This window comes from Phocoena phocoena, chromosome 12, assembly GCF_963924675.1.
Source record: "Phocoena phocoena chromosome 12, mPhoPho1.1, whole genome shotgun sequence".
Lineage (NCBI taxonomy): Eukaryota > Metazoa > Chordata > Mammalia > Artiodactyla > Phocoenidae > Phocoena > Phocoena phocoena.
The window spans coordinates 34,414,755-34,436,047 of NC_089230.1; the positions used below are offsets into that span (position 1 = coordinate 34,414,755).

Here is a 21,293-nt window from a genome sequence, read left to right on the forward strand (position 1 = left end):
ATACTTATGTTATTTCACAAATATTATCAATATATAAATGGAACCATGTAATATGTTTTCTTTGAGACTGGCTTTTTTACTCAGAATAATTTTCTTGAGACTCACTCAAGTTGCTTGTTCATCAGTAGTTTGTTCCTTTTTATTGCTGAATAGTATTCTTTGACATAGATGTACCGTTTGTTTATACATCTATCCACTAATGCTACTTGGGTTTCTGGCTGTTACAAATAAAGCTGCAATAAATATCTGTGTACAAATTTTCTGTATGAAAATAAGTTACCATTTCCCTGGGATGTATACCTAAGAGGTTAATTGCTGAGTCATATGGTAAATCCATTTTTAGTATTAAAAGGAACGGTCAAACTATTTTCCAGAGTGGTTTTGCCATTTTACATTCCCGTCAGCAACATATGAATGATCCAATTCTAACATCTTAACTAGCATTTGTGTTATCACCACTTTTTATTTTAGCCATTTTGATAGGCATGTAACGATATCTTATTGTGTTTTTAATTTCAATTTCCTCAATAGCTAATGATGTTAAACATTTTTTCATGTGCTTATTTGACATCCATATCTCTTCTTACCTAAAATGTCCTTTTATGCGTTTTGCCCATTTTTTAAAATTAAAAAAAATATTTTTGAAGTAGAGTTGATTTACAATGTTGTGTTAATTACTGCTGTACAGCAATGTGATTCAGTTATACATGGTATATACATTCTTTTTTTATATATATTCTTTTCTACTATCCTTTATCATAGGATATTGAATATAGTTCCCTGTGCTATACAGTAGGACCTTGTTGTTTATCCATTCTACATATAAAAGATTACATCTACTCACCCCAACCCCCTCCCCTTTGGCAACCACCAGTCTGTTCTCTATGTCCAGTGATTCTGTTTCTGTTTCATAGATAAGCTCATTTGTGTCATACTTTAGATTCCACGACATCATATGGTATTTGTCTTTCTCTTTCTGACTTACTCCACTTAATATGATAATCTCTAGTTGCAACCATGTTGCTGCAAATGGCATTATTTTGTTCTTTTTTATGGCTGAGTAGTATTCCATTTCATGTATGTGCCACATCTTTTTTATCCATTCATCTGTTGATGGACATTTAGGTTGTTTCCATGTCTTGGCTATTGTAAATAGTGCTTCTTTTGACCATTTTTAACTGGATGTTTTTGTTGTTTTGAGAATTCTTTATATAGTCTAGATATAATTCCTTTTTAGATATGTGGTTTGCAGATATTTTCTCTCAGTCTGTAGCTCATCTTGTCTTCGTAATAGAATCTTTCACAGAGAAAAATTTGAAAATTTTATGTTCAATTTTTCAATTTTCCTTTTAAGACTTATTCATTCTCTCAACAGAATCTTTCAGAGGACAATTGTGGGGTTTTTGCTGAGTCCAATTTATCGAATTTCCTTTTATGAATTTTCACTTTTAAGTGCTTTTGAATTCAAGTCTAAGAACTTCTGCTTAGTCCCAGATCCCAAGCATTTTATCCTATGTTTTTCTAGAAGCTTTATAGTTTTATGTTTTACATTTATGTCCCTGATATACTTTTGAGTAGATTTTTTGTGGAAGGTGTGTAGACTAAATCGAGATTTATTTATTTGTCTGTGGATGTCCAGTTTTTCCAGAACCATTTATTCAAAAACTATACCTCCTTTATTACATTGCTTTTGTAACTTTGTCAAAAAATGTGCGTAATTTGTGTAGATTTATTTCTAGTCTCCCTATTCTGTCCCATTGATTTATGTGTCTATTCTATCAGCAGTACCACACTGTCATGATTCCTGTGGCTATGTAGGAAGCCAAGAAGAATGATTCTTCCCACTTTATTCTTCTAGTTCAAAATAGCTTTTAGCTATTATAAGGTCTTTCCCTTTCTGTAAAAATTTTAGAGTAAGATTGCTTATATCTATTTTAAAAACAACTACATTTTGATATGTTGGTAACAATTATATTAAACTTACAGATAAATTTAGGAAAAACTGACATCTTTACTATATTGAGTTTTCCAAACCACAAACATGATACATCTCCACAAGCATTTAGGTTTTCTTTGATTTCTTTCATCATGTAGATTTTTTTACATGTTTTCTTAGATTCAAACCTAAGTATTTCATTTTCTTTGGAGTGATTGTAAATGGTACTTAAAAAAAATTGGCTTCCACTTATTAATATATAGAAATGCTATTGATTTTTGTTTGTTAATCTTGTATCCTGGGTAATTCTCTTGTTGTCCTTCTGTTATTAATTTCTAGCTTGATTTCACTGTGGTCAAAAACCATACTCTCTATGATTTCAATTCTTTTAAGTTTGTTAAGGTTTATTTTATGTTCAGGATGTGTTCTATCTTTGTGACTCTTCCACAGGCACTTGAAAACAATCTGTATGTTGCTGCTATTGGGTAGAATTACTATAAATGCCTATTAGATCCTAAAGCATTTATATGTTGGCTGTTTTAAAATCTTTGGCAGATAATTCCAACATCTGATTTGCCTTGGTATTGACATTGATTGTAATTTCTCATGAAAATAGTGGTTTTTCTGGTTCTTAGCATATCTGGTGATTTCTACTGTGTCTTAGACATTTTGGTTATTATGTTAGAAGATTCTAAGGCCTATATAAATCTTCCATTTTAACAGGGAATAGCCCTGTTTAGGTTAAGCATATGAATCTTGTCTACTCTTGTAGTCTTTAATCTTAATGACATTTTTCTCAGCTCTTACAATGATATTCTGGTCTGGTGGTTATTCTGGTGCTGTTGGGCCCCCACTCAATCTCTGCTGGTGCTATCTGTAAGGTAGAGGTCACTTCCCTGAGGCACCTGTAGGTGACCATCTAGGTAGGGCCAGAAACTGCAGGTGTGGAGGCCATAGAGACACAGGGCTTCATGCTACTGCCCTTTTGGAGGGTAGGACTGTACTTTCATGCCTTGGCTGTGGAGCGGAAATTGAAATGGAATGGAATTTCCTCCTGCCACTTTGGCCAAAAAAATCGAAATGACCACTCATAGGATATTGGTTGAAAAAATATTGAACATCAGCACAGAGCAATGCTAAGTAGTTAGCAAAAAAAATTAAATAAAAAAGATCTCTATGAGGACATATAGAGTAATTTCCCAGAGAAAATAACTAAGTGAAAAAAATCAGGAAACCAAAGAATAAACATAATATTCTACATTGTGTAGAAGTATGGAATAAATAAGAGATAGATACAATAATATGGAGATAGATAAATAGACAGATAAATATAGATGTAATATAGATATATTCATTTAAAAAACACACAGAGAAAGGATAAACCAGAAACTACTTAATTGGTTACCCATGATGTGTGAGCAAAAATGGGTTGGGAAGGGGTAGGGAAAGAAATAAAAATTTGCATATATATTTTCTCAAAGTTTTGATATTTAAAATGTTAATAATCTATGTTAAAAATAAAATTAAATGAAGACAGGTTAAAAACAAAAAACTGAATCCTAACATATACAAATTAACCTAATAACATATCAAAACGATAACACATACTCAGGCTTCACACATACAAATATTGCCTTTGATTACACCGCTAGAATTTTACACCAAGAGAAGCAGGTTAATTACAGTTTTTATATTATCTTTATTCAATTTTACATCAGAGATGATAACTAAAGTGCAAGAATCCTAATTTTGTGGCTGCAATCTGTGATGTAGTAAACCACCTCATGTCCTGGAAGATTATAAATGATGTCCTTAAGTAATTTTTCGGCTACTTCTGTTTCAGTGTCAGCACACATTTAGATCACTGTGTCATCCCTTTATACAAAGCACCAAGTTTATTTTCTCAGGTAAATTTGAAGACAGTTCAACAGATTAAATGATAGAAGACACATTGGATTTAGCAAAGAAAATGTGGGTGAAAATATTTAATGCATGTTTACTAATAGTTAACCAAGAAAAAATATTGTCAAATAAACTTTCAGTGGATTTCACTTCCAGGTTATATTAAATTTTTGCATAAATTAGAAGTGGTTAACAGTTGATAGCCAAACTTTCTTGGTTAACAGTACCTGACAGGGGTCTCTTCAGTGAGGCTGAAGAGAGTTCTTCTAGAAGTGTCTTTTCCAAATAGACAAAATTTCCTGATAGCAAAGTGTAACTCTTAATGCCTTCATCTCCCAAGAGCACACTGAGAAGATTGCTCTACCGAAGCATTGTTAATTTTTTTTTTTTTTTCGGTACGCGGGCCTCTCACTGTTGTGGCCTCTCCCGTTGCGGAGCACAGGCTCCGGACGCGCAGGCTCAGCGGCCATGGCTCACGGGCCCAGCCGCTCCGCGGCACGTGGGATCTTCCCGGACCGGGGCACGAACCCGTGTCCCCTGCATTGGCAGGCGGACTCTCAACCACTGCGCCACCAGGGAAGCCCCATCGTTATTTTTAATAGAAACAATTACGCCTTTGCAATATATGTTTCCCTTTTCATCAGCTACGGGCCAAAAGAAACAGGAATCAAGTGCGTTGGGTATCCCACGACCATCTCAAAAGTTGAGAGTTTGTGAGTTCCAAAAGGATCTCACAGCAATGCTTTTGGCCAAGGTATTTGGAGGGCATCTACAAATTTCGCCAATTGAGTCTTAATAATGCATAAGTGGAGACTTCCCTGGTGGCGTAGTGGTTAAGAATCCACCTGCCAATGCAGGGGACACGGGTTCGAGCCCTGGTCCACGAAGATCCCACATGCCTCCGAACAACTAAGCCCACACACCACAACTACTGAGCCTGCGTGCCTAGAGCCCGTGCTCCACAACAGGAGAAGCCACCGCAATGAGAAACCCACAAACCGCAATGAAGAGCCCCCAGCTCGCCACAACTAGAGAAAGCCCACACACAGCAACAAAGACCCAATGTGGCGAAAAATAAATAAATTTTAAAAATAATAATAATAATGCATTAGTGCATTCAACTAAACCAGAGGGTTAAAGATGATAAGTGCAGTGAAATAGTTATAAAACTGGCCAAACAGCACAAACTTAAAGTACTTGGCCAGTAAAACGAGTTCTTCAATCACTATGAAGTTTTAGAGGAGTTCCCCAGGTAGGGATAATCTTTTCCAAAAGGACTTTTACCACGGAAGAGGCAGTACGCTGTTTACAAGGGAGGGATTCAGTCTGATGTGAAAATATACAGATTGTAACTAAAACATTTTTACCCATGAGACAAAGGAAGTTATATGAAATCCATTTTCTAGACTTTGGTCCGTTAGGCAGTTTAAAATGTCTAGGAGCAGTACAAGCAGGCTCCTCTGTGTTGTACTTCAGATAAGTGGGACAAGTAAGACAGGCACTTTTTGTGGCCTTATTAATGTTTCTTCCCCAATATTGATTCATGAAGGCTATCATTTTGATAGTGGTGAAGGGTGGGAATTTTAGAGTCTCCAGTGGGACTGGGTTGTTGTTTGGTCAACCCAGAGCTTTCTTTTTTTTTACCAAACCAACAACTGTTAAATTTACAATCTTGTTTTTCCTTTCCTGAGGCCAACTGTTGGGCTTCTCTAGCCAGTTTTTCTAAGTTACCATTTGGGGGCCTTTGGAACATGACAGAGGTTTGGCTGCTAATGCTATCTTTAAGGGCAGTATTCCTTGTGGAAATATTGGCAGGGTGATTTTACTTAGCTAACAGAATCAAGTTTAGAATGCCCTGGAATCTTAATAATAGCTAAAGTTGCAGGTAAAAGTATTGCCTTCAATAATTACTGAATATAGGGGCCATTTTAAATTTTCTTTCCACAGAATGTAATTCCTCAAAGCCCCATCACTGAGAATCAGAAGGACACTGGAAAGCATAATTAGAAGACTGAAGGCTCATAAAACACTTAAATTTATAATAATCTCTTTCCAATATCCTGGCTTATTGCAATAATAAATGAAACTGGGAGGATTTTGTTTCATTTAAGAGCCTTCATTTCCTGGAGTTGAAGATTAAGAATTTCGGCAGTCTTCCTTTGAGGTGATTCATCTGGAGTATGAGACAGTTGGTTTGCCAGATTAACTGACTCTAGAGTAGACCTAGTTTCCTATTCCATCCTGGTCCTTTTTACTATAAGGGGAAGGTCCCAGTTCAACTCATGAATAAACATAGAGTTAAAAACTACCTAGGTGGAATCAACAGCTAAAGGAAGGCCAGAATTTTCTTTAAAATCAACCTGAAGTTGGTTGTAATTGTCATAAACATGTTCATCAGATTTTTGTGTGCAAGCCTGAATTTTGTTCCAATCAACAGGCTTTGGAAAAACCCTAGAAATCGCTTGATGAAGTCACCTAGAGATAGCTTGAGCCTGATCATATAGTAAGTTAGTGGGCTGATCTCCCAGATGTCATTCTAGAGATCTTTCAGGATTTCCCTATTAGCAGGTTTTATGCAATGCTGAGCCTGGCCTTCACCAGCAAGCATATAAGTCAGAGAAACCAGTTTGGTAAGTTTGAATGACAATATTAAATTCCTTATCAAATCTGTGAGGATCTTCAGTTATTTGTGGAAAATCTTTGACAATGACTTGCAGTTCAAATTTAGTGCAGGGAATATAAGAAATTAAGGGTTTGCTCTCTGGATTCTCCGAAGGCTTAATTTTAAAGGGACAGAGGGGCTTCCGGGAAGATGGCGGAAGAGTAAGACGCGGAGATCACCTTCCTCCCCACAGATGCACCAGAAATACATCTACACATGGAACAACTCCTACAGAACACCTACTGAACGCTGGCAGAAGACCTCCTCAGATCTCCCAAAAGGCAAGAAACCCCCCCACGTACCTGGGTAGGGCAAAAGAAAAAAGAATAAACAGAGACAAAAGGATAGGGACGGGATTTGCACCAGTGGGAGGGAGCTGTGAGGGAGGAAACGTTTCCACACACTGGGAAGCCCCTTCGCAGGCGGAGACTGCGGATGGCGGAGGGGGAAAGCCTCGGAGCCGGGGAGGAGAGCACAGTAACAGGGGTGCGGGGGGCAAAGCGGAGAGATTCCCGCACAGAGGATCGGTGCCGACCGGCACTCAGCAGCCACTCAGGGTGGGGCTGCGAGCTGAGGCTCGGGCTTCGGTCGGAGCGCAGGGAGAGGACTGGGGTTGGCGGTGTGAACACAGCCTGCAGGGGGTTAGTGCGTCACAGCTGGCTGGGAGGGAGTCCGGGGAAAAGTCTAGACCTGCCGAAGAGGCAAGAGACTTTTTCTTCCCTCTTTGTTTCCTGGTGCGCGAGGAGAGGCGATTAAGAGCGCTGCTTAAAGGAGCTCCAGAGGCGGGCGCGAGCGGCGGCTAAAAGCGCGGACCGCAGAGACAGGCATGAGACACTAAGGCTGCTGCTGCCGCCACCAAGAAGCCTGTGTGCGAGCACAGGTCACTATCCACACCCCCCATCCGGGGAGCCTGTGCAGCCCGCCAGTGCCAGGGGCCCGGGATCCAGGGACAACTTCCCCGGGAGAACGCACGGCGCGCCTCAGGCGCCTCATGCCGGCCTCTGGCGCCGCAGACCCGCCCCGCACACCGTGCCCCTCCCTCCCCCACCCCACCCCCCCCCCCCGGCCTGAGTGAGCCAGAGCCCACGAATCAGCGGCTCCTTTAACCCCGTCCTGTCTGAGCGAAGAACAGACGCCCTCCGTCGACCTACACGCAGAGGCGGGGCCAAATCCAAAGCTGAGCCCCGGGAGCTGTGAGAATAAAGAGAAAGGGAAATCTCTCCCAGCAGCCTCAGAAGCCGCGGATTAAAGCTCCACAATCAACTTGATGTACCCTGCATCTGTGGAATACATGAATAGCCAACGAATCATCCCAAATTAAGGAGGTGGACTTTGAGAGCAAGATTTATGATTTTTTCCCTTTTCCTTTGTTTCTGTGTAGATGAAAGGCTCTTGGTGCTGCAGCCAGGAGTCAGTGCTGTGCCTCTGAGGTGGGAGAGCCAACTTCAGGACAACGGTCCACAAGAGACCTCCCAGCTCCACATAATATCAAATGGCGAAAATCTCCCAGAGATCTCCATCTCAACACCAGCACCCAGCTTCACTCAACGACCAGCAAGTTACAGTGCTGGACACCCTATGCCAAACAACTAGCAAGACAGGAACACAACCCCACCCAATAGCAGAGAGGCTGCCTAAAATCATAATAAGTCCACAGACCCCCCAGAACACACCACTAGACATGGACCTGCCCACCAGAAAGACAAGATCCAGCCTCATCCACCAGAACACAGGCACTAGTCCCCTCCACCAGGAAGGCTACACAATCCACTGAACCAACCTTAGCCACTGGGGACAGACACCAAAAACAACGGGAACTATGAACCTGCAGCCTGCAAAAAGGAGAGGCCAAACACAGTAAGATAAACAAAATGAGAAGACAGAAAAACACACAGATGAAGGAGCAAGATAAAAACCCACCAGACCTAACAAATGAAGAGGAAATAGGCAGTCTACCTGAAAAAGAATTCAGAATAATGATAGTAAAGATGATCCAAAATCTTGGAAACAGAATGGACAAAATGCAAGAAACATTTAACAAGGACCTAGAAGAACTAAAGATGAAACAAACAATGATGAACAACACAATAAATGAAATTAAAAATACTCTAGATGGGATCAATAGCAGAATAACTGAGGCAGAAGAACAGATAAGTGACCTGGAAGATAAAATAGTGGAAATAACTACTGCAGAGCAGAATAAAGAAAAAAGAATGAAAAGAACTGAGGACAATCTCAGAGACCTCTGGGAAAACATTAAACACACCAACATTCGAATTATAGGGGTTCCAGAAGAAGAGGAGAAAAAGAAAGGGACTGAGAAAATATTTGAAGAGATTATAGTTGAAAACTTCCCTAATATGGGAACGGAAATAGTTAATCAAGTCCAGGAAGCACAGAGAGTCCCATACAGGATAAATACAAGGAGAAATACGCCAAGACACATATTAATCAAACTGTCAAAAATTAAATGCAAAGAAAACATATTAAAAGCAGCAAGGGAAAAACAACAAATAACACACAAGGGAATCCCCATAAGGATAACAGCTGATCTTTCAGCAGAAACTCTGCAAGCCAGAAGGGAGTGGCAGGACATATTTAAACTGATGAAGGAGAAAAACCTGCAACAAAGATTACTCTACCCAGCAAGGATCTCATTCAGATTTGATGGAGAAATTAAAACCTTTACAGACAAGCAAAAGCTGAGAGAGTTCAGCACTACCAAACCAGCTCTACAACAACTGCTAAAGGAACTTCTCTAGGCAAGGAACACAAGAGAAGGAAAATACCTACAATAACGAACCCAAAACAATTAAGAAAATGGTAATAGGAACATACATATCGATAATTACCTTAAATGTAAATGGACTAAATGCTCCCACCAAAAGACACAGATTGGCTGAATGGATACAAAAACAAGACCCATATATTTGCTGTCTACAAGAGACCCACTTCAGACCTAGAGACACATGCAGACTGAAAGAAGGGGATGGAAAAAGATATTTCATGCAAATAGAAACCAAAAGAAAGCTGGAGTAGCAATTCTCATATCAGACAAAATAGACTTTAAAGACTATTAGAAGAGACAAAGAAGGACACTACATAATGATCAAGGGATCGATCCAAGAAGAAGATATAACAATCGTAAATATTTATGCACCCAACATAGGAGCACCTCAATACATAAGGCAAATACAGGCATAAAAGGGGAAATCGACAGCAACACATTCATAGTAGGGGACTTTAACACCCCACTTTCACCAATGGACAGATCATCCAAAATGAAAATAAATAAGGAAACACAAGCTTTAAATGATACTTTAAACAAGATGGACTTAATCGATATTTTTAGGACATTCCATCCAAAAACAACAGAATACACATTTTTCTCTAGTGCTTATGGAACACTGTCCAGGACAGATCATATCTTGGGTCACAAATCAAGCCTTGGTAAATTTAAGAATATCGAAATTGTATCAAGTATCTTTTCTGACCACAACAGTATGAGACTAGATATCAATTACAGGAAAAGATCTGTAAAAAATACAAACACATGGAGGCTAAACAATAGACTACTTAATAACGAAGTATTTAATAATACTTTAATAACTGAAGAAATCAAAGAGGAAATTTTAAAATACCTAGAAATAAATGACAATGGAGACACGATGACCCAAAATCTATGGGATGCAGCAAAAGCAGTTCTGAGGGAAGTTTATATCAATACAATCCTACCTTAAGAAACAGGAAACATCTCGAATAAACAACCTAACCTTGCACCTAAAGCAATTAGAGAAAGAAGAACCAAAAAACCCCAAAGTTAGCAGAAGGAAAGAAATCATAAAAATCAGATCAGAAATAAATGAAAAAGAAATCAAGGAAATGATAGCAAAGATCAATAAAACTAAAAGCTGGTTCTTTGAGAAGATAAAATTGATAAACCATTAGCCAGACTCATCAAGAAAAAAAGGGAGAAGACTCAAATCAATAGAGTTAGAAATGAAAAAGGAGAAGTAACAACTGACACTGCAGAGATGCAAAGGATCATGAGGGATTACTACAAGCAACTCTATGCGAATAAAATGGACAACGTGGAAGAAATGGACAAATTCTTAGAAATGCCCAACCTGACAAGACTGAATCAGGAAGAAGTAGAAAATATGAGCAGACCAATCACAAGCACTGAAATTGAAACTGTGATTAAAAATCTTCCAACAAACAAAAGCCCTGGACCAGATGGCTTCACAGGCGAATTCTATCAAACATTTAGAGAAGAGCTAACACCTATCCTTCTCACACTCTTCCAAAATATAGCAGAGGGAGGAACACTCCCAAATTCATTCTACGAGGCCACATCACCCTGATACCAAAACCAGACAAGGATGTCACAAAGAAAGAAAACTACAGGCCAATATCCCTGATGAACATAGATGTAAAAACTAAGTGTTCATCATCGGATGAATGGATAAAGAAGATGTGGCACATATATACAATGGAATATTTCTCAGCCATAAAAAGAAATGAAATTGAGCTATTTGTAATGAGGTGGATAGACCTAGAGTCTGTCATGCAGAGTGAAGTAAGTCAGAAAGAGAGAGACAAATACCGTATGCTAACACATATATATGGAATTTGAGAAAAAATTGTCATGAAGAACCTAGGGGTAAGACAGGAATAAAGACACAGACCTACTAGAGAATGGACTTGAGGATATGGGGAGGGGCAAGGGTAAGCTGTGACAAAGCGAGAGAGAGGCATGGACATATATACACTACCAAACGTAGGGTAGATAGCTAGTGGGAAGCAGCTGCATAGCACAGGGAGATCAACTGGGTGCTTTGTGATCGCCTGGAAGGGTGGGATAGGGAGGGTGGGAGGGAGGGAGACGCAAGAGGGAAGAGATATTGGAACATATATATATATATAACTGATTCATTTAGTTGTAAAGCAGAAACTAACACACCATTGTAAAGCAATTATACTCCAATAAAGATGTTAAAAAAAATAAAATAAAAAATAAATAAAGGGACAGATTCTGACAAGTTCAGAGGAAAAGGGAATGGGGAGAATTTCAGAGAAGGGGGAAGTTGGGTGAGAGTGTTATCATGGGGGAATTGAGGGTCTAGAGGAGTTGTGGGTGGTGTAGAAGGAAGGGGGATGATGGCATCAGAGGTGGAGTCTGGACAGGGAGAGCTGGGGAAAGAGACAGGTGGTGCTGAAGGAGGAACCAAGGGAGAAGAACATGAGGCTTTGGGAGACATTTTATCTTTTTTTAATTGTTTGTCTCAGTTCATCTTAAAATCTTAATTTGCAGAGATACAATTTTAGACTCCCAATAATATTGGGAAGCCTCAAAATACCAATTGAAATAAGCATTTCACTCAGTTCTGGAAATTTTTAAGCTATTGTAGTCCAATTGCTTTTAAGAAAATTGTTTGGAGATTTCAAAAATTCCCCATAATGGCCATTGATATATTTTTTTCTTTTTTTTTTTTTTGTGGTACGCGGGCCTCTCACTGTTGTGGCCTCTCCCGTTGCGGAGCACAGGCTCCGGACGCGCAGGCTCAGCGGCCATGGCTCACGGGCCCAGCCGCTCCGCGGCATGTGGGATCCTCCCGGACCGGGGCACGAACCCGTGTCCCCTACATCGGCAGGCGGACTCTCAACCACTGCGCCACCAGGGAAGCTCCGGCCATTGATATTTTTAATTGTTGTTTGGCCAGATTGATCCATTTAGTTGCAAATGTGCACGAGGAAGGACCACTGTTTTTAAATATAAAATTGGCTGGAGTCCGGGGGAAGGGCGGAGGGCACTCTTAAAATTCTTAGGTAACTGGTATCCCATTTCTCAGATGTTTTTCTTTAGAGTGAAAGTGAGGTAGGAGGTAGATGGGCCCCAGGGCTGAGCAGCTGGGGTTTGTCAAGTGGAGTAAATCGGAGCTTTGTTTTCCCTGACACTCCAAGGACAAAATTAGTGGCAGGAGCTGAGCCCTGCTGGAGTAAAGAGATAAGACGACCACATCTATCACTCCTGAGGTCAAGGAAACCTCCCCAGCTGCACATGTACAGGAAGGCTCCTTGGGGGGTTCAGAAACGGAGGGAGCACCATCCCATAGTAGGTGTTTTAAAGCCTCCCATAAGCCTCCGCTGGAATCCATCTTGGCAAAAAGATGTGTGCAAATATTGGATAGGGCCCTAAGGTAGGTCAGATATGAGAAAAGAAATGAGATAATTGGCCAGAGGAGAGCAAAGACTCAGAAGAACTGCCCCTATATAAATGATTTGACTTTCTCTTTACTGTACTTCTCATTAAGGAGGACACCCACACCATTCCTCTCCAGGTGTGTATTCCTGTTTTGTTTCTGTCTAAATAAACTCTTTCTCTGTGTGCTCTCCCACATGTTGTGCTGTGTCTTTATTAATAAACTTTGTACCTGTTTTTGCGGTTTTTGCCTCCTTGAAATATTCTTGCTTTCAAATGGGGGCAAGAGCCAGGGCAACTTTGCTTCTAGCCTCTAGCCCCTGGTGGTCTAGCAGATAGGATTCCTGGTTTTCATCCAGGCTACTCAGGTTCAATTCCTGGGCAGGGAACTAAGATCTTGTTTCAAGACCAGTAACTGCTGTCTCTCTGAGATCAAAGAACAATTTTCAAGCAGCTTGAAGAGCTTACAGCTCAAACAACTTGCAAGCCTAATACCAGCCAATGTTAAAAAAACAGCTTGGTCCCAGAGAAGCCAGGCTAAAAGTCTTTTCAGCCAATTTCCAGAAAATAACCCCTTCCAAAGGAATAAGTCAAAGGCTAAAAAACCAGCACGATTTCAGTGAAGCAAGGGATTCTTTCCCCTGTCCCAAAAGGATGGGTCTAAGGCATTTCAGCCTGCTTCAGTTGAAACAGTCTAATCTCAAAATCAGACCAAAATGCCAAACAGGTACTTTCATATAGAACAAGGACTTACCCAGAAAGACGAAACTTAAAATAGATCCCAAATAAAGCCTACAGAGCATCAAATGCAAAGAGATCTAGAAGAAAGACATACCTTCAAACTCCAGGGTCACTGAGAAAGCAGTGAGTGATAATGGGGTCAGTTGTGTGTACCACACCTGTTTGCTCACAAGCCCAGAGCCTTTGAGGATCTTCTCTGGTCCCTGCATGGACCGCCAAGGTGTTGACCAAATAAACAAATAAATAGACAGCCAAATATTTCTCTAGGGAATATGGGTTTTTCAGGATCAGCAGAGAATTGCAGTTCAGAACTGCAACCATGCAAAACAACATGCAAGTGCCCGCATGGCAAGGGAAGGAGCACACTTTTATAGAAGAAAAAGGAAGTTGGGAGGGCTATAGGAAGCAAAGAATCCATGGCTTTTCATTGGCTGAATCCTTGTGAGGAAAGAAAAGGAGTTTTTCTTCTTCCTTCTTCACGGTTGGGATCTGCTAACATTGCAAGGTGTGAGAGCTCTCCATTCTGGTCTCCCAAATTTTAATTTAATTTAATTTGGGTTTCTGGTTTTTTTTTTAATAAATAAATTTATTTATTTATTTTGGGCTGTGTTGAGTATTTGTTGCTGCGCACGGGCTTTTCTCTAGTCGCAGTGAGCAGGGGCTACTCTTCGTTGCGGTGTGTGGGCTTCTCATTGCAGTGGCTTCTCTTGCTGTGGAACACGGGCTCTAGGCACGCGGGCTTCTGTAGTTGTGGCTTGCGGGCTCTAGAGTGCAGGCTCAGCAGTTGTGGCGCTTGGGCTTAGTTGCTCAGTGGCATGTGGGATCTTCCTGGACCAGGGCTCGAACCCATGTCCCCTGCATTGGCAGGCAGATTCTCAACCACTGCGTCACCAGGGAAGCCCTGGGTTTCTGTTTATTAATTTTTTTACAACAGTGATGGGAAGGCTGACACAATTCTTTAAAAGAAAAATATTTTGTGCATTTCTGTAAACCTAATGTATCTAGTATATCTACAGCTTAAAAATGAGCCTTGTAAACCCAGCCCTTGATCCTTTCTCTTTAGCTGATCCCACCCAAAGGGCAGACTGTGGCCATGAATCTGGGGATCATCTATGTATCTCTGTGGACAGTTGGTGGGCTGGTGAGTTTAAGGTAACAATCAAAACTCAAATTGATGACCTTTCCTCAAAGAATCAATTCAGTCTAGAATCCCAATTATAGAAACAAAAATAGAAATGAGAACTACTGCTTTTACAAAAAAAAAAAAGGAAAAATCTCTTTGACCCAAATATTGTGAATGTTTTGACATGAGGTTTTAGACACTATTTTAAAAATTAGTAGTTAATTTATCCAATTATGAAAATATCAATTAGAGAAAACTAGTAACCTCAAAACTTGCTTTAAATACATAGGACAAAAGTAGGAATTTGTAATACATTAATAACTTTTTGTTTATACAGACCTTAATTATTATCTCTCTGCAATACCCTTCCTTGCTATGGTTGATTCTGGCATAATGGGAATATCATCAGACAATGTCACCTTTCTGTCACCATCCAAGGATTAGATGAATTTTTGTTATAATGTTTCTAGCTGTTATTCATCCTTTCCAGATACAATGAAAAAATGGAATAAATTTTACCAGGTTTTGGCGGGGTTTTTTTTTAGGGTTTTAAGTAATACTCTTCGAGAGTAGTCAAGTAAATTTTGAATAATATTTAATGTAAGATTTTTTTATGCATCGAACAGTATGTTCCTAAGGAATAAAGTTCTAGTATCTAAATCTTTATTAGGATGACAACAATATCCATACGAGTAGATTACTGCACGACATCATGTCTCATTAGCACCCACATTAATATGAAGACTGCCCTATCCATTCTTTTCACACCAAATAAATTATATTCAAAACCTGTAGAAATTATGTCTTCATAGTGCATGTTCATCACATTTTCAGGTCAAGTGAGCAGGAAACTCTATAAATACTACTAGGGAATAGATTGCGGTGAATTTGATCAGCTTATTTCAACTCACTTTATAAACCATCACCTGCGCTGACTAAAATGATAATCTGACAATCAAAATCAAATGTTGATGTCCAAAGTGAAGTGTCACGGGTGAGAGAGTAAATGACCAAAGATCAGGTTTCCCTTTAGAGAACTTGTTCATTATACTGCATATGATTAGGTGAAAATACTCTTATACCTCCTCCCATTTCTGACTTTTAAAACTTTGTGGAAAGTTCATTGCACGGCAAGAGAAAAACAAATAAATGAAATACTACAGTATAAAATTCTGAGCATTTCAAAACCATATGGTTTATTTCTTTCAAATGGATTCAGTAATACTAGTAATTATTATAGCTAATATTAAGCTCTTTGGGGAGAATTAAGCATTAAGTTTTTTATACTTTAACTCTTAAATGTTCTCCCCTCATTTAGAATATTGAAAAATTATATTTATAAATAGAATTGATTTTCAGAAAGAGAGATTGTTATAATTGCATAAATATTAATAACATTTTCCTTCTTGGATAACAGGTAAAGTCGTATTCTAGAAACTTTGATGACCTCTTGAAGTACTTATGGGTTGCACATGTCTCATCCCTGAAGGTTGTTCATAAAAAATTTCACAGTAGGTAAGAATGGATCTAAAGTTATTTTTTTAATCTTACACTATCTTTCTATCTTATACTATCTTTTTCACTGAAATCTTTTTCAATTTACCTATATGTCAACCATCGGGAAGTATTATGATAAAGATAAGACTGATAAGAAAACATTTTACTGCATAAAACTTGAAAGTATTTTATAAGTAGGTATATTTCCAGACCAGGTGATACAGATAATACAGATATAACATTATTCATTACAAATTAAAAATGAAAATTTCTTTGTCAATAAGAAGAGAAAATGGAATATAAATTGAAAACAGTATGGAGAGTCCTCAAAATATTAAAAATAGAACTACCATATGATCCAGCAATTTCACTTCTGGGTATTTTTCTGAAAAAAAAAATGAAAACACTAATTTGAAAAAAATATATGCACCCCTCATGTTCATTGCAGCATTATTTACACTAGCCAAGACATGGAAACAACTTAAGTGTCCACCGACAGATGAATGGATAAAGAAAATGTGGTATATATACACGGTGGGATATTATTCAGCCATAAAGAAGAAGGAAATTTTGCCATTTGCAACAACATGGATGGACTTTGAGGGCATTACTCTAAGTGAAATAAGTCAGACAGAGAAAGACAAATACTGTGTGACTTCACTTATATGTAGAATCATAAAAACAAAACAAAACACAAACAAAACCCCCAAAAAACAAAAACCAAGCTCATAGACACAAAGAACAGATTGGTGGTTGCCAGAGGTGGGAGGTAGGTGAAATGTGGGAAAGGGGTCAAAATGTACAAATTTCTAGTTATAAAATAAATGTCATGAAGACATAATGTACAGCATGGTGACTATAGTTAATGGTATTGTATTGCATATATGAAAATTTCTAAGAGAGTAGATATTAAAAGTTCTCATCACAAGAAAAAAGTTTGTAACTGTGTAGGGTGACTAATGTTAACTAGACTTGTGGTGATCATCTTGCAATATACACAAATATCAAATCATTATGTTGTACAACTAAAAAAAAGAGAAAAATTGTCTGTCTAATATATATCATTAGGAAAAAATATCAAACTACCTGAAAATCAGGAAAAATTCTCTATAGGTTGTTTCATTTTTCAGTGGTTACCTGAAATGAGAATCATGTGTTCTTAAAGAGATATCCAAATCCAGCAGAAATTGAAATTGCTAATCCTCTTTGATTTATATCTTTACATTTTGAAACAATGAGAGTTGGTCACATTCCAGAGTTTATGCAAGTAGAGCATGTTTTATGAAAAAGGCAAAACATTTGACTAAAAGTACATATTTTCTGGGATGATAATTTCTAGATTTAAATTCTAAGAACATCTCTTCAAAGTTTCAAATCTAGGGGCTAAATCAATACCATGTTTTTACAGTCTGTAATCTAAAAAGTAGAATAATGTAGTTTTGAAGAAATTAGCTGTTTTGTAAGTTCAGTTGGCAAAGTTCTGAGTAGACTAATTCTAAATGCATACTCCCCCTCACTTGTCTATTAGGTTATAACATTACTCTAAACAAGAAGCAGAGTTTAAAAGCAGCAGGGCTTTGTTTGTGGATTATTTAGCTCCACCCCTCTTCCCTTCAGCTTTGATTAGAACATATGGACTCCAGAAGGGCCTGCCAACACAAATGCTTGTTAGTGGGAATAAAGCCCCCTTCACCAGTGACTTTACAGGCTTTCAGAACACAGTCCTGCTTGGTGTAAATTTTCTCCACAAAGTGTATAAGTATACAGGGAAGTGACACAAAGACTTTATTTTTTTGTAAATTCTATACGTTGTGTTGATTTCATAGGTAATGAAATATCATTAGAATCATAATTATGAATCACTACAACAGATCGTCTAAAGAAAGAAATGTTGACTTCCTGTACGTATCTGTTTCAAAGTTTTCACAATAACCTTTGTAGGCTTTTTTTTTTTTTAATTTATTCTTGGCTGTGTTGGGTCTTCGTTGCTGCTTGCAGGCTTTCTCTAGTTGTGGCGAGAAGGGGCTACTCTTCGTTGCAGTGCACAGGCTTCTCAGTGCGTTGGCTTCTCGTTGTGTAGCATGGGCTCTAGGCGCATGGGCTTCAGTAGTTACAGCACGCAGGCTCAGTAGTTGCAGCGCACGTGCTCTAGGGCATACGGACTTCAGTAGTTGTGGCACATGGGCTCAGTAGTTGTGGTGCAGAGGCTTAGTTGCTCCATGGCATGTGGGATCTTCCTGGACCAGGGATCGAACCTGGGTCCCCTGCATTGGCAGGCAGATTCTTAACCACTGAGCCACCAGGGAAGTCCTCTTTGTGGGCTTATGATGGGTTTCATTTAATGGGACATTTTATAGGCCCTCCCTTACTTAGCATGTCCTCTTTTCTGGGGTCTTCGCACAAAAACAGCAGATCAGTACCACCACATTTTAGTTTGACAAGGAGGTAAGAGAAACCTCTATTTATTTCTTGGATAAGTTTTGCTATTTTATTTTATTTTACTTTGTTTTAAAATGAAAAATATAATAATGATACTTGCCATGACTAACAGAACCATGAAATAATTTTATGTGAACTTTCTTCAGCCAGTTCTACAGATTATAGACATAAAGAAAAAAAAGAGAAGACATATGGGAACATATGTATATGTATAACTGATTCACTTTGTTATAAAGCAGAAACTAACACACCATTGTAAAGCAATTATACCCCAATAAAGATGTTTAAAAAAAAAAAAAAGAAAAAAAAAATTAGATCCCCTAAATTTCTGGTTTTGGAGGAGGTATATTTCTCCAAAATTTCCAAACCCTAGGCTTACTAATAGTGGAAAACAGAAGAAATCACATAATGGTAAATTTGAAAATTACTGTATCATTCAATTTCCCAGATACTATTTACCATTTACCCTTGTTCTATTGAGGAAAAAAATATATATATATATTTATATATTTATATATATATATATATATATATATAATTTCTATTCCCTAAAGTCAAATTCAGAAATAAGATATGAGTCAAAATAAAAATGAATGCATTGTAAATTTAAAATTGTGTATGCCTTACTTAGGGTAACACGATATTTGAATAAATAAACTTTGAATTATAATGGCAAAACTCAATAGGATTCTATTTCTCTCTCGCATAATGATTCAGGATGTTTACTCAATTGAAAGGAGGCTTTCTTCCATGGTAATTCAGGGACTTAGGATCCTTCAATCTGTGGCTCCGTCAATCTTTACAGCTTCACCATTGTATGCTCAGTACAAAAATCAAAAGAATTAGAGAGCTTAAAGAGAGACCCCGTTTTAAAGGCCTAGGACTAGAAGAGATAAGCATAACTATCTCACATAACTTTGGCAAAAATACAGCCCCACTGGATGGAGGATGGGAGGGACTTGGGAAAGTTCATTCTTGTCTGAGCCCCACTGATAGGGGAATCACAAAATCTGTTGAATTGCCAGTCATCTTTGCCACATTGTCAGATACAGAAAGTAAAATCTAGGCCAAGATGATTTAACAAACTTGAACTTCCCAGTATGTAAAGAATGAGGGATTAGATGAATGGTTAGAGTTTATTTCATTTAAAAATTATAAAATTTCTAAATTTTTGTAAGCTCTACTTTTACTAAAATTAGCTTTGGATTTAGTAAGGAGTTTTGAATTCACTGTAGGCTACAATAAAAAAGAAAAAGATGCAGAAAAGAAACAGTAAATTGGAACATAGTTAAACGAGTTACCTAGCTTCCTCACTTCCTCTAGTTAATTGCATGCTCCCACTGATGCTCAGAATTCAGAAACCGTGCTGAAAACCTTGGCAGATATTTTTAGTTAATTCAAGTATAGACAAAATAATAATAAATAGAATATCATTAATCAAAATATTTTTACAGTTGAACATGTCTGGTTCATAGTTAACATATATTAAACTTTTTAACGTAATATTCAACTACATTTTTGATATAAAAAAATTTAAGATTTTTCTTTACACTAGCAACTGCACTAAATTTTCTTGTATTTTAGCCTTTATGCCATGATATTTTTGTGACTTCAAGTCTTCATTACTTTGGCATTTAAAAAAAATTATTTATTTATCTTCAAACTTGGGAAAAGTCATGCAAGGGAAAGTATAGTCTGCAGATTATACCACTTGCTTGTGTGGCTGCCCTGCCTCACTCTTAGTGTGGAAAAATAGGGGGAAAAGAGTGATTCCTGACTCCTGAGACTTTGATGTGTAAGTTCTAACCAATCCCAGTCAAGGACCTCCTGTAGAAGAATTAAGGGTAGAGCAAGAGTCCAGGGATGTTAATGGAAATAATTGCTCATAAAATAAAGTAATGGGAAATAAATATGATTTTCCCAACAGAGAACTAGTAGAAGAAAAAAGGGCAGTAGCTCAAGCTCAAGTCTTCTGTATCCTCTTTCTTGTTCATTAACTGATCAATCCATTCTGACATATTTGGTCCACCCAAAATTCACAACCGTTACTACTTTATTTCCTAATAACATTTCATTTTATGACTATTATTTTCCTTATTTTTAAAATATATTCAACATGTCTGTTATTTAAAATTCAAACACTACAGAAAGTTATTAAATGCAAATAAAACTTACCTTCTCCATCATCATCACTTAACCTCCATACCATTATTTCTTGCCTGATATGTATACTTACATATATTTAAGTTTTGAGCCCACTTCTACAAAAAGAAGTATATGAACTAGTGAATATAAATAAACGAATAAATTATTTGATAAAAACTCTGTATTTGCATAAAAGAGATTATATGAATGGAACTGTTCTATGCTATATATTTTTAACTAATCATGTATATTTTAGATATTAGCAAGTTAACAAATATTAAGAGACATCATTCTCTTTAAATAATACATAACTTTCCACTGAATGGATTTAAATTCTTTCCAATTTTAAGCAATGCAAAGTGACATTTGATGTCTACTTTCATTAATTTAATTTGTTGGAATGGTGACAGATTAAATTGCTGGGAATGAATGTATGATCAGGTATTGCCAAATGGCAGTGAAAGAGTGTGGTATAGATTATGTTCTTATCAAAATAAAGACATACACACAAAAAAACCCCACACAAACTGTTTATTAAGATTCACAATTCTGCATAAACACCAAAAATGAGTACTAGCAAACTTTAAAATTTGCAATAGTCTAATATGCAAAAAATATCACTTCACTTTTTATGGGTCTTATTCTT

The 21,293-nt window shown here is 37.8% G+C and overlaps 1 pseudogene; it reads left to right on the forward strand.

Moving 5' to 3' along the window:
* Positions 1 to 6,935: 6,935 nt before the first annotated feature.
* On the forward strand, positions 6,936 to 17,838 carry LOC136131850 (protein LEG1 homolog; annotated as a pseudogene).
* Positions 17,839 to 21,293: the final 3,455 nt, after the last annotated feature.